The sequence below is a fragment of the Temnothorax curvispinosus genome, unplaced genomic scaffold, assembly GCF_003070985.1.
Source record: "Temnothorax curvispinosus isolate PA1 unplaced genomic scaffold, ASM307098v1 QBEX01010211.1, whole genome shotgun sequence".
NCBI classification, from domain to species: Eukaryota; Metazoa; Arthropoda; class Insecta; order Hymenoptera; family Formicidae; genus Temnothorax; species Temnothorax curvispinosus.
Window position 1 is genome coordinate 228,757 of NW_020219991.1, and position 14,898 is coordinate 243,654.

Consider the following 14,898-nt stretch of genomic DNA (forward strand, 5'->3'; position numbering starts at 1 on the left):
CCTTAATGTAGGATTTCCTAGTTATAGCCCATATAAAGCCTTTTTGGAAATATATTATATATCCAATTCAAAATTTTATTACTCTTTTTAAACTGAATTTATTTCTTAAGATAATTTTTGAAAAATTATATATTTGCGCTGGTTATGCCATATGTACATTATATATAACACTTACATCAAATTAATAAGTAGTCTACCACGTAAGGCAGTTGGCTCACGATCCAGAGATCCCGAGTTCGATCCCACCAAGGTAAGTGTTTTTTTCAGATACGAGAAAATACGAGAAAATATTTATAGTCATAGATTGCATCTTAAGAAACAAATTCAATTAAAAAATAATAATAAAATTTAAAATAAATAATTTTTTTTGAAATTTCTACTCGGGTATAGGCTCGACTTATGAAGCCAACATTGGCCCAAGTTCGGAAAGCAATAAGGGCCCTAGATAAAAAAGCGTGACATTCCGAAATGGGGCCAAGGTGGGCGTCCATACATGGGCCTCAAATAAAGTAAGGAAGCCCTTTCAGGGCCCGGTTACAGCCTAGGAAAAATTTCTACACGGGACGCACATCCCCCGTTAGCGTAATATCCGCCGTAGCATTTTCTATTTTCAGTTTATATATTTACGTTAGTTACATTTTTTTCCTATTTTTTGTCCTTTACATTACGTTACAAAAAACTGACTAGATTTTACTTTGCGTACTGTTTAACTCTCGGTTGTCAGTTAACTCAATGACGAGGTGAGACAATGATAATGACGACGCGACGTTCCGTCGTCGTCGCTCGCATTTCGACGAGCGTCGATGAAAAGTCGATCGATCTGTGCGGGGGTGGATCGACGGAAGCTTCGCTTTTTGAAACGTGGCCCATCCCTCTCGGGCAGCCGGTATAACCCCCCACCGGTAGCGCTTGCGCCCCAGCGTTTCCTATAAGAGGCTGAATACCGCTCGCGCGGATTTCAGTCTGACCCGCGGTACCGGCGCCGCGGTCGTCGTTGTGCGTCGTTACGAAATCACCCTCTTCGAGGACAATATTCTTCTTCCCCGTCATGATGCTCCCCGGTCTCGACTGAGAGCGAGCGAGAAACAAAGAGAGAGGGCGAGCGAACGAGAAGAACTCCTCTTTTTTCAATCCTTTTCTCCTTCGTCACCAATAAATCAAGCAACGTTGTCTCCGTCGTCGTCGTCGTCGTTGTCGTCGCCGCCGTCGCCGTCGCCGACGTCAGCAACGACGTTGCTTCTCCTGGACGACCAGCGTACGTTGACATAAAAAGAGACCAACAGTATTGCGAGCGGCAGTAGTTCTTTCTGTTGTTGCGTGAACGTGGTAGTGGCAGGAATCCTGTGGGATTCTGGAGCTCTCCGCTGAATCTCTCTCTTCTACGCGGGCATGTGATTGTGTCCTATATGTGTTACTTAACTGATAGTGAACGCGAACTCTTATAGTGATGTATTTTGCGTTGCTAAATAGTGGAATCGTCGACGGAGACGGAGCGCGATCGCTTTTCGGTGTTCGATAGCCGGATATGCGTCTATCCTGATTGGTAAACTCTGGACGAAGCTGTCTATAGCTGTTGTGTTTTGCGCGACGAATATATTCCTTTCGTTTATTTCCATGGTGGATGATATGCTGTCGTTTCTTCTTTTTTATGTTGTTATTTGTTGTTGCTGGATGTCAATTTATTATAAATTGCGCTGTTTGATGGCGGAATGAAGATTTTTCGTTGCTGTATCATAAATGCGTTTACTCTGCGTTGGTTAGACTGTATGTGTATTCTTATTTGGTAGTTAATTAATTGATTAGTTGTTTAAATAAAAATATTTTAACATATGGAGTATAATATTTTAAACAGTGTTGTAGGTTTTAAATACAGCGCAGTGAATTAATAGAAATTAATGCTAAATTTATTTAATCCTATTAAAATTTATCAAAAAACAACAGTTTAAATAAACTTGCTTTATAATAAATGTGAAAAATTCATCATCTTTAATCTATTCTTTAACATCGTAAAATTTCTCGTATCTGTTGCGCGCGACGAGAAACAGTTTGCGAGAACGTCCCCAACAAATTAATTTAGTTAGTTAAAATACAATTAAACTCTTACTCCTCCCCCAGTCTATCTTTGAGTTTAAAGTTTACGAGATCACGTTGCACACAGTAAAAAAATTCAACTGCCCTATTTTTTTGTTAGTCGTTGGTTGCCGCGAGAGAGATTTGAGGAGGAATAGAATGTCAGGATAGTCCCTCTCCATTTTAGTTGGGAAACTAGAGAGTGGATAGGGATGACGACAGTGCATTTGGCGCGGACGTTTGTTTCTCACTCGCTGTCTGCTATGGCGAATGCGAGGCGAACACTACCGTTCCCCGTTCCCCATTTTGTCGCGATACGTGCCACCAGCGATGCTTCTCCGATGCTTAACGTACTAAAACCGTTGGTCATGTTGATATCATTTCCGTCCGGCAACTTTTTCAAATAAATTCATCGCGCGGAATTGTCCGACTATCGTCTCAAAAGAGATTCCCTTTCGCGATTTTTTTTGGGTGCATAATATTATTTACTGGTTTGAAGCAAAAACGTCATTCGCGAGATGAATTTGTTTTCTTATCGAAATTTAACAAGTCGTAGCTTTTTTTGAAAAATTTAAAAAACTTTTAAAATAATATTTAAAAGATATTTTTATAGCGTTCTCGCAAATAATATTCAGCGACGAGATTTTCAAGAGCTAAAATGTGAAATATCATATTTGATCTGATGAGGTTTCCCAGGAAACCTGCAGCGCATCTTATTTTCGCAATTCACTTCGACGCAAATGCGATACCATCTCAGAAATATCTCAGTAATATCTCCGCTATCGAATAGATTTCGGCTAAAAAACAAAAGTGGATCAACTACAAACGAAGGAATAAAGCTCCGCTTATCGAGAAAACCATCGATGAGCGGTAAGATATTATTGCGGGATATCGATTGCATGGAAAAGCATCGCATTGCAAGGATTGTTTAATGGCGTTTTGTTTTCCTTCAAAATTTCATTAATTATGTAAGGCTAAGAAAACTACAAAATTCAGTTCTAAAGACCATTTTTTAAATTCTCATATATATCCTAAATTAAAAATTGTGATATTAAAAAGGAAAAATTAAATTACATTAATTATAACAACTGAGTTAAATCAAGGTGACAAACACTCAATGCAAATAAATAAAATGCTATCCAAACCGTTCTTATTCACACTTATAACGAATACTGACTGCTGTTCGTTAGTGCTGTTTACTAATTTTATAACCTTCATCAGCATGCAATTCAGTTTGTCACGAATCTTAGCTATTGCATGCAAAGCGCATGCATCCTTTCTTAATGTACACAACGACGCGTCGCATCCAAATGTGCGGCGACAGGTGCCCATTTAATGCCTCGCGACATGATATTCAGCGGGAGTACATCTCAGGAAATTGATAATGGTCTGTCTTCACCCATTTCATCCCCTTGTATTAATAGTTTGGTGCAACTGTGGGAAAATGTAATTGAAACAATCGCGATCGAATCGATATAATACTCGAAGCCTCGGCTTCTATCAAGCACGTGGTCTATAATTTATGTGCGTCACGGAGGCGAGCATAATTCATGGAGATGGTAGAAGCTGAAGGCCGATATCCTAAAGAGAATTTACTTTACGCGATACACGAGCAATGTAGGCCATCTCAGGAATCGTTTTCTACAGATTGCTCGCAGAAATAGGCGGTTAAACTATATTATATAGCTTAGCAAAAGTTTGAACGTAATTCTTTTTGGAACATTTAAAAATTAAATTAAAGATATATTGGTTTTACATTATCTCTTGACAATAAATATAGAAATTGCTATTAAAACAAAGTCCAATGGCAGTTTAATTATATTTATTATTAGTGATTAGAGAATTATTTTATCCATTTTTACTTTTAAAGCTCAAGTTGCTAAAACGATTGAATTTTTTATTACTCATATTTCCAAAATTATAGTCTTGATAGTGAAGTATATTCTTAAATTAGCTGTTGGCATGCGTGATTCTTTTTTAAAGGAAATATGCGATTTTTACTATCTATAATAGATAGTTATCTCGAATATAATATATCTAAGATTCTTGGATATTAATTTTTAAAATGAATGATTTTATGTATAATTATAATATATTTTGGAAAAGTTAAAAACCTCGATCCTTTTTTATTTAACAGATAAGTTTATCAGCCAACACTACTAGTGTTTAAACAGAATATAACAAATTAACATTGCTCCCTTTAGCAGAAAATAGTTCTGATAAGTTTTTTTGTATATGTACAATATATGATGTGACTTAACTTGGAGTGTGCAGATATTTATTACGTATGGCAGATGCTCAATAACATCGCATATACAACGGTAATGCGCGACAGGAGAAATATGCCTGAGCAACCCATAAGTCGTGGTATCCATCTGTGCCGAAAATTATTTATGATGTTGCCAAACACATGTATGCAACGATTTTTATGCCTTATAAAAATTTTATGATAAAAATTTTATACTAAAATACGACGGAAATATATTTAATCAAATTTTAATATGATATTATTATATGAAATCAAATCTGTTTCGCGCGCGTATTGTTACTCTGTATTATATTATAACAAATCCGAATAAAAAGTTCCCTTTTGAAAATTTTCTTTTAATTATTTTTATATTTTTCACTTTTTCAGTATTTTTATTACATATGCTTTAGCTTGATAATTATAATATATTAATATACATAAAATCAAATTTTACTTTTTAATTCAATTTAATTTAATTTTATGCAGTCTGCGTAAAAACATAAAGATCTTTGCCTATAATCTTTTTTGAGATCCTAATACGCTACTTTTATCGCGATCGTTACATCGTGAACGTTGTGTAGGACAATAAGATAAAATAGTAAAGTAACTTTTGGAAGGAGATGGATCGTTATCGAGGGAAGCAGCCTTGTGCGCTGTACGAATTCGATAGGGAGACTACGAGGAGACATTTGTCGGTTTTATGAAGATGCATTGGGAGTTGCCAGTACCAGTATTGATCCCATAAACTTTGATCAGACTAATGTTAATCTTTGAAATGGCTATCATTCGAAACGAACGTGGTTTAAACGAGGCGAGGTCGAAGATCGAGTTAAATCTCTGCTAAACCACTTATTGTTAGCGATCGCCACGAGAGAATTCGCTTTGCAATTCTGTTCGTCTTATCTTCGGATCAGTGACCTCACAGTGGAGCAATGGCGCTAGCTAAGAGAATAATGAGGTACATCCAAATAGATTAAAAAAAAAAAAAAAAAAAAACGAAAATGCACAAGATTATCTCAAGTGCGATCCAAAATCTCTGCAAAATCAATTTTAATTACGACTTCATAATTATAAGATAAATAACATTCAATATCCAAAACTTGAAGAATTTAAGACAAATTAATACAAATTCACAAAAAAAGTTTTTACATTTTAAATATTGTACGGGTATGTATTTATATATATGCATGAAGCAAATAAATTTAATAGAATTTTTAATTTGCAACTTGAAAATTTGTTTATTATTCAGTACATTTAAAATAATATTTAATTTGCTCGTCAATCAAACGCGTGTTTTTTAAATATTGAAATCTACGGACGAAGTCTCGAAGGCAATGATTGACTGGCAATCAATCGCCTTCGTTATACATGATAATAGCGATGAAAACACTATTCGTTTCACATAACGATTCGTTTCACATTACACACATAGATTTGCTCTGTGTTGAAACGTACAAATTTATCTTCAAGGTTGAACACCGCACCGAAGAAACGGTAATTCGCATTTATAAATTCGTCGGACTGCATTCGAGTGTCGACGAATGTACATACGTCATGCGGAAGCCAGAGTATACGTACGCAAACTATCTCCCGAAATAACTTATACTGGAGAGAGAGAGATAGGGAGGCGTAGAGTTTCTTTCGGTGCTTGTTCGCTTCGCGTTTCAGCACTACACCATAATGTAACGCGACAGATAATAATGTAACGATATGAGTTTCGTCGTACGGCGTCACCGCGAAATTTATACAGTCGTCACGCTCCACTCGCATATCGCGTATCCAATTTGTTCGCATCACAGCGCGTTCTTGTTCTCCCTCCGCATATTCCGCGTTTTATAAAGTTTATCTTGCAACGTGGAATTTAAGGTGTTAAAATGTAATTGTCCTTTCGACGTACGCGTAACGGCGCGTTGAGCAAAATTGTTGCATATGCGGTTTGCCCGTAGCGTTAATTCCATCAGCATTTGCCCATGTCTCTCTTCCACGTCTATAAATTGGGCTTTGATATTGGGGATTACGCAGGACAAGCCTCGAATCATTAAAGCGAGATGAATATTGATTGTTAAGGATATAATACTGAAACGATCATGATACAACGAAATTTACAATAGCCAATTATTACTTATGTATTAACTACGTATTAACTATATATTAACTGTATGTACATTAACTCATGACATAAATTTAATATTCGCACCGATATTAGCCACCGCGCGATGTACATTTCGAGATAAATCACCAGCCAGTCAAATATATCGGCGTTCTCATGATTCGCGACAGTTTCGGATGAACTTTCTTGTTTTTGTAACTGTTGGTCACGGCGCAGCTGTCAGCTATTCCATCAAAAAGAGTAAGGTAGGAATATACCGCACGTTAATATGCAAATTAGCGAAATGTATAAAAAGCGCAAAGGTAATTCAAAATAGAGAAGATTTCTTTTGTTTGCGTCCGGCATAAATTTGAATTTTTTATCGGCGAAAAATCAACTCTTTATCTCGGGCAGCGAGAGAATCCCGTGTGACGTGATAACTTACGTAAATTCACACTTCATTGCATTTGCATCATTCGTGCAATACATATATTTGAGCTTTCGTATATATACACATTATGTCATAATGAATAATTAAACGTTTTGAATTTGTTATGCAGAATGCTTGAAATTATAATATAATAATAATAAATTCAGCCCCATTAACAAATTTGAAAAAAAAATGGCAATAATATTGATAATCATCGGCTTTAAGCAATTAAATTATTGAGAAAATCCATTTTTGTAAAATAATAAAATTTTTATATAATTAACCTTAAAATAAAATTATCAATTTATAACACAAATTAACAACTTTACTACTAAAACAATTTAATTTACTATATTGTTAAGGAAGCGAAAAGGCGAGAAGAAAGATTTATATTAACATAATAAAATCTCTATACTATACTATACTAACTAATAACTAATTACTATACTAACAAGAAAGATCCGCAATTCAGAAATTCGCAAAATTATAAAACTTTAGCAATATATAGAGGCTGTCCTGATATGTAATAATCTTTTCTTTTGCTGCTAGAATACTACTCTAAAGGGGATAAGTGAATAAAGTTAAGTAAAATCCACATTAATAGATATGTATTATAAAGTATTATTAAAAAGTCATGTTGAAAATATTAAAATATTAAGAATATATTCCTTCTGTTTTATACATTTTTTATGATTTTTTGAAAACAATTAATAAGTTTTCTAATCAATAAATTTTATTAAAAGAAATAAGTATCCGATATAAAATTTTGTCTAATTTTTTTTATTAGTAAACAATAAAACAAAAATGAAAAATGAGCCAACTTCCAGAGGTTGATTTTATCAACGTTCGGAGTGAATTTGGAAAGCCAAAAAAATAGTTTATTACGTATCAGAATATCCTCTAATGTATTGCCAAAGTTTTGCAATTTTTCGAATTTTTGCACAAAGAGAGAAAAGTATAAAACCTTATATATATATATATGGTGTGTGTGTGTGTGTGTGTGATTCAGAGCATTCATGCCAGCCATTTTTCTAAAAAAAGTGATATTACAAGAATTAGGAAATAAATTTTCATTACTGACGGGCACTCAAAGTAATTATTGTTAGTGGTTCTATTTTTTGGGACAAACCGGATGTAGAGGTATGTAACTGGGTCGGATCAAAGTGGCGCAGAAAGATGTGCGCTGCTCTAATGAGCCGAAGATCCGAGTTTAAATCCGACAAAAAATCGTCGGTTTTTATTCGATCACCACCTCTCGGCGACACACTGAGAGAGTATCTTTTGCCACGAGCCCTCTATATTTGAAGACTGGTCCTCCAGATTGGAGGTTGGGCGCTAGGCTAACAACCTGTCCCGTTAAAAAAATTATTGTTAAGAAACCAGAAGAGAGGCCTCAGATTTGACGAAGGCTGTGGATCGATCTTTAGCATAGTGCCATTGAAGTAGAAGAGAAATTCGATGAATTAAACAGTTCTTCTTCGATTTAAACAGTCTTGTGAGTCGAGTAGGATTAAGGTATCGTTAGACAGAGCTTTGAAAAAGAAACAACTTTTATGCAACACGTGCATGGAAAGTGCCCTATTACGCACGCTACGCGTGCGTGATAGACCACTTTCCAGGCACTTGCAACATAAAATAGGGAGTGTAAGCCGTGTGTAAAGATGAAAATTCCCGGGTGCGGTTATCGCACTCGCCTTCGGCTCTTGCGTAAACTCCGCACCCGGGAATTTTCATCTTACCTCACTTGTTACACAAATAACTATTACTACTTAATTCAATTATCTCCTACAGGTCTCGAGAAAAATGTTCGAATGTGTAAATGCCTGCAATAATTAACAAATGCTTGAAAGTATCTTCGCGCTAGTTTCTAACTGTTGACAATATGGATGACGTCGGTGTCAACAGAAAGTTAGAAAAACTAGCACGAAAACATGTGCTGTCGAAAACCATTCAGTACAGTTTTGCTTTGGTTGTCCTGTGGTTTTGATGACATTTACCCGACTCCATAAGCATGTCGAAACCTTCTTCATTTCAGGACAATATTATTTCCTTTGCCGATGACAAATCAAAACTGAACTAAATTATATATGTACATATGTATATGTATGTAATTAAACTATACAGGGTGACACATTTTAAATGCCTACCTCAAATATAATATAAGGAAAACTTCGTAAAAAAAACTTTTTTTTTAATATCTCAAAAAGTATTAGGCAAATAAAAAAATGTTTTAGACAAAAGTTGTTCAAATTAATTGGTAGAAAATTATGATACAATAAAAAATGGAAATTTTTATTTAAAAAATTTGACTTGAGCCCAGTAGGGCTCAGCACGGGCCCCGGGCCCAAAATCTAATAAGATCGTCTATTAGCCCCCTTTAAATCCTCTAACTTTTATCTGAAACATTTTTCTTTAAAATGTATTGTTCAAGAGATATTTGCACTATGCATTTAAAATGGGTCACTCTGTATATGATCTCCTATTGTTTACTATTCCGATTGCAACCATTAAAATGAAAAATAAAATCTTTTCTTATAAACAAAATATTCACAGAACATATTTTGTTTTATTCATTCTATATAAATTTGTTTTAGACATTCTATATCAATAAAATAACATTTTTTTAAATATTTGCCTGAACGTGTTGTCACCAATAATAAAATTCCACGCTGATCTTTCGCTTGTTATGTATTTCGCGCTTGTTGGAAATCTACCAGCTCGATAATCGTCCTGCTGATATATACATATATTGCAAATGCAATATGCAAGTGATACACAGCTTCAGATGAGGCTAGAGATTGAAAATGTTGCTTCATCAGATATATCACTAAAAAAGTGTGTATAATAAATGGTAAATTAATGAAAACGTAATAGAAACACAAAACGAGTAACAGATATGTACTTCTTGATAAAGATTGTATTTTTTTAAGTTATTTTGTAATAATCGAATAGCAAAATGCTGTTGCAGAAGAACAATTGTAAACTATTTTATAGAACAGCTTTCTTCAATATAAAAATATGAATATAAATATATATTTAGCTTCTATCAGCATTGTAGGTAGCAAATCACCTGCTTACACAGGTCTCACGCGCGCGGCAACATACCCCATCCCTACATACGTTTGATTTCAGTCATTTTCTTACAATAAATTACTGTTGTTCCTCAAAATGACATGTCGTATAGTAATAGAAACTTTTCTTTTAACTAATAATACGTTACTTTGATTTACTTCTTAAGCTGAAGAGCATTAATATTACGATATTTTGAAACGCTCAAAAATTAACTTGCTACCTTTTAAATTAGATTTTTCTCTTTTTCTATTGTGTAATACTTGTTTGATTTAAATAAAACTTTGGAAAAAACACCTATATATTATAAAACTGATATTTTGTGATAACTTTTCCATTATTTCTTTCGCTAAATACATAAACAAAACGCTTTGCCAACTCTATTGTGCCAACGAGCCCCGGTCTCCGCCCTATTTGATTGCCGACTTTGATTAACATTAAGTTTGCGTTTTATAATAGTGTCAGAAGTGAGGTTCAAAGATTATTAACAACAGACGGATTAAGTACGAATTGAAGTTCTAAGCAAGAATAAAATGTTCATACAATTTATAAATATTGAGAGAGAGACATAAAACTTTCGATTTATATATCTCTGTGACTTATTTATATGAAACTTATCGATATCACATATACTCCATAAAGCTTCCAATATTATCTTTCAAGTTCACAAAATAATAAACGATCGTTAAAGTTCTCACAATCAATATATCATTATTATGAAAACAGCTTTTAACGCAAACGCAAATATAACATGTACGACACATTTAAGTAATGTATGTAGTGTATTTATATTGCACTAAAATATTGGATCGCTCAAACAAGGAGACGTGTTTTTTGGCGACAAGACGTGCTTCAATTATACGCGGATTAGACGTCACGGATGTAGTTTTAGGGTGGACGCGCGCGCGTAACCAGCGCGCGGCTGCACCGCATCTCCGCAAACAGGCCGCATGGTACATGGGACGCATAACTCGTAGTTGCACGTCCGGCCAAAATGGAGCCACGGGTATATCGATTATGGCATTTCGTCTCAGGTTTCCGGGAACCGCTAGGCTATCTAGCCCGCTTCAAGGCAATGCATATCAAAGTGGCCGCGTTTCAATAAAAGCTCTTAATCCTCCGACACGACCCTTGCGATACTCTCGGATTATATCGACATTATTTTTGGGAGTCCAAAGCCGCTTATCGCATAAAAGGACAAGAAAATAATAATGAGCTCTGGAGAACGAAAAAATTTTAATACACTTGTGAAAGAGAGATGTGTGTGATACTGCATCATCAAAGCTTGAACGAAATGCTCGGCCGCATCTGAATTTCATGGTCTGTACCTAAATAAGAAATGAAACTTTCATTAATCGCGGTCCATAATATATCATCGAATCGTTACATATAGCTAATCGCACCGCATTTATCACGTTCAGTATTTATTGCGTTATTTCAAATTAAAATAAGTATAATCTTAATACATCTGTACATTTAAATACAAATTTATAAAACTTGTATTGAATGATCATCGGAGAGAAAAGATTAAAATATAGAGTTTTTATATAATTTAAATAAATGGCACAAAAAACATGAAACAAACGTTTTATTTGAATGCGATGCTCACGTAGCGTAATTATGGGCGATTAAAGGCAAAACCGCACGACTTCGAATCGCGTCGTTAATACTTTTCGCAAGTGTTTCAACTGATGTTATAATCCTTCAGCGGCTCATATCATTTATAGCATCCATTAATCCCCGATTTGCTTTCGCGCACCCGACGATCCAATGACAATTCTCGATTTAACTCGCGATTGAATTTATCCCTGATTTGCGCTGTTGATCATTCCTCTTTTATCGCGAACGTTCAGATTTCGTCCATCGAGTGACCAAACGGGGAACAAAAGGCTCGATTTATCTCGAATGGAATCGCCGATAGCGCTCGTATATGGTTCAACTCCCATATCGCGCTGAAAATTTTACGAAAGCGACGAGCAAATCGAATTATTATGTTACATTGTAACAAACTAACCTTCGAAAATTTCATTTGTGTATATTGTTTTCACTAAATGTGAATTAGTCACAAACCTAACCTTCCAAACCTTCGAAAATTTTATTTGTGTATATTGTTTTTACTAAATGTGAATTAGTCACAAAAAATCTCGTTTTTTCATTGTTCTATATTACATATATTACTCGTACAATAAGATATCCTATAGACAAACGCGATTTATATGCCGTTTTGTATGGAAATTGGGCAAGTCAGGTATTCAAAATTTTAATAAAACGAGCACATTGTATGAACTTTCGTGTCGTACTTGAATTTATTGAGCTTTGAAAGTCAACTTATGCCACTTTATGATAAACGGCCTGTACATATGATGACACGGAGGAAGACTAATGTGAGCGGAAGGGGACTTTCGCCACTCGATCTATAAATAAATTCTTCGCTGCTTTTCATAGCGCTTGAAAGGTGCTTTTTGGAGATACGCGGTTTATCTGAGGGAAAATCGTGGTGCGTATATTATCCGCAGTTCTCTCTTTGCCCGACTCGGACGTCCATTTTCATTTTAATGTTATTCGCCTCGTATCTCTGTGAAATAATCTCCTGCAATACGCGAAATTATAATATCCGACTTTATATTTTCCTTGGCCTCATCAATTACCAACAAGCGGTTTACGTCATACTCTTTAAATGCTGAATTACTAAAGAAATGAGTTTCTAAAATAATGTTAGTTCTTTCTGATAGCTTTTACATTGAAGCAAAATTGGTAAACATCACGTTCGCATTTGCTTTTAAATTAAACGTGAAATCGAAACGTTTCACGAAAGATGTACTAGTTTGATGTATCAACGCGCGTGTTTATATATATATAAACGTGTGCGTACTCGCGCACACAATCGGTCGAGGGTTAACATCATTAACATTAAACTCTGTCATATTGATTATGAACTGCAACAATCGACAAGATGATATCGCCGGGATATTGAAATCCATTCACTTGAAACACGAATGCGAACTCTGTTCCGCGTCGCGTCGATCAATTATACTGACATAACTCGCAGCCTTACGATGACGTACGTATATAACGTGTAGTGTATTCGTGTCGAGTATCAATTTTTAAAAGGCTTTGGGAACTTTCTTCTTTCTTGCCTCCTTCATATTCTTGATATTTGTGTGTGTGCGCGCACCCGATCGTCCCGATCCTCAAATCCTCCGCAGGGACGCGTCCTTCTCCCCTCGTTTATCCTTGCCAACCCCCCCGTGCAATTCGGCCAAATCAACGAAACGCACGAGCGACTCTCACGTTGCGAATATCGACGAGGATATTGCGGTATGCGGTCGGAATGCAAATGTCGAGGATGCGACAAGCGTCCCGCCACACTGTATTCTCGTATGACTCTGTGGTTTCCTTCCCGCAATTCTTTGGAAAATCCAGTTTTTCCAGCGGCAAGAAAATTAGGCTTTCGAGAAACTGCAGAGTATTCTGCAGTTATTTATGCATCTTAACTGTATCCATTGTCATTCTCTATTACCCCATAGACATTTTGCTGTTCCATTTACGAGTGAATTGAAAATGTCCAAGTTCGAGACATGTTTGAAATAAAACTGTATTTCTATCGATATTGCCGAGATATATGTGCATAGTACGCGAGAGTCTTAGGAAAATGCAAAATGCAGCCATTAGTTACACAATTCTGTTAAATACTTTATTAACAATTCTATATTACATTACACGGATTGAAGGCATAGTTATATGATTACCTAACATGAGAATGCTGATCTTTTTATTGCACGTATTATCGTGTATCTGTGTAAAGCGTGTCGCTATGATATTCCGATAACACTACGCCGTTTTACCAAAGAATTTCTAAATTGAGCACCAGGCATTTCATTGAAATACCAGTATTACCGAGTATTTCTATATCTCTCATCGCAAATCGTGCGAATCGTGGAAAAACTGACGCGTGGATTTTTCACGTTCGATGACCGCGTTCGTTTAGCCGTGACGCAAAGTAATTCGCTTGGAAAAAAGGTGCGAGGACATTTCCACGGAGAGAAGTCGCTCGCTCGCTCGCCTATCCTCGAGTTTTCAATTCCGGGGACGTCGATAAAGTCTCACCGCTCCGCATTTCTGTTAAGGAAGCCGTCGGATTTTCTCGCGCCCGGACGCGCTCCTGCGCGATAAAGATGATAATGTCTCCCACGTCATCTTCTCTCGCAGCTTCTTCCATCTTTCGCATCTTCGTGGAATGGCCAAGATGATTTACAATACTCCGGCGTAGCAGAACACGTTGCATCTGGAGATAGATTATTTAAATACAAGAATCTATTATTTTCAGCACATAGCTGAAAGTGAAAAAGTAAATTCGGAACTTATTTTTTCTGCATATATAGTTATATTTTGCAAGTCACACTCTGTTATACATTTTGATGGTTACATTAATCACATAAAAAAGTGATATATATTCTGAGATATATTTCTTAAGTAATTACCATTTAAGAAATTATTAATTTAAAATCATTTGTCAGTATAATTTTTAACATTATATTACATAACGTTTTTTATTTTTTTCTTATTTTGTTAAATAATTTTAATTATTTTGTAGTAACTTTGATATCATTGATTTATTTAGCTTAAAAAGAAGCTCGTTTTGCTTAAAATAAAATCTCACTATCGTTTTGATCATTAAAGAAATCTTCTTTTTTAAGTATACGTCAAGTACATAAAAGATATTTAAAAGTGTATGCATCATTAAATAAAAACTTAACAGTTTAAAAATAGATATAAAATTAATTTAATTAGTTAAGTACTACTGAAACAAATTTAAATCTCAAAATTAACATTTTTTAACTACTGATACTACATGTGTTTAATTAATAATTCTATTAAAACGGATCTAAAATCAAAAGTATAAAAACTTGGCGTGTTCTGGTCGCATTTTGTGTGATAAATACATTTCTATAAGTATATTACTTCTTTTTTATTTTGGTAATAATTTGCAAA

At 35.1% G+C, this 14,898-nt stretch overlaps 1 protein-coding gene across 1 annotated transcript in view; it reads left to right on the forward strand.

The window, feature by feature from the left end:
- The first annotated feature begins 976 nt into the window (after positions 1–976).
- Positions 977–14,898, forward strand: part of LOC112459897 (metabotropic glutamate receptor 8-like) — a 122,305-nt gene continuing 108,383 nt past the window's right edge. Inside the window, exon 1 of the mRNA XM_025024259.1 lies at positions 977–1,255. The gene's annotated coding sequence lies outside the window, so the exon portion shown is untranslated. The remainder of the gene's footprint in view (positions 1,256–14,898) is intronic.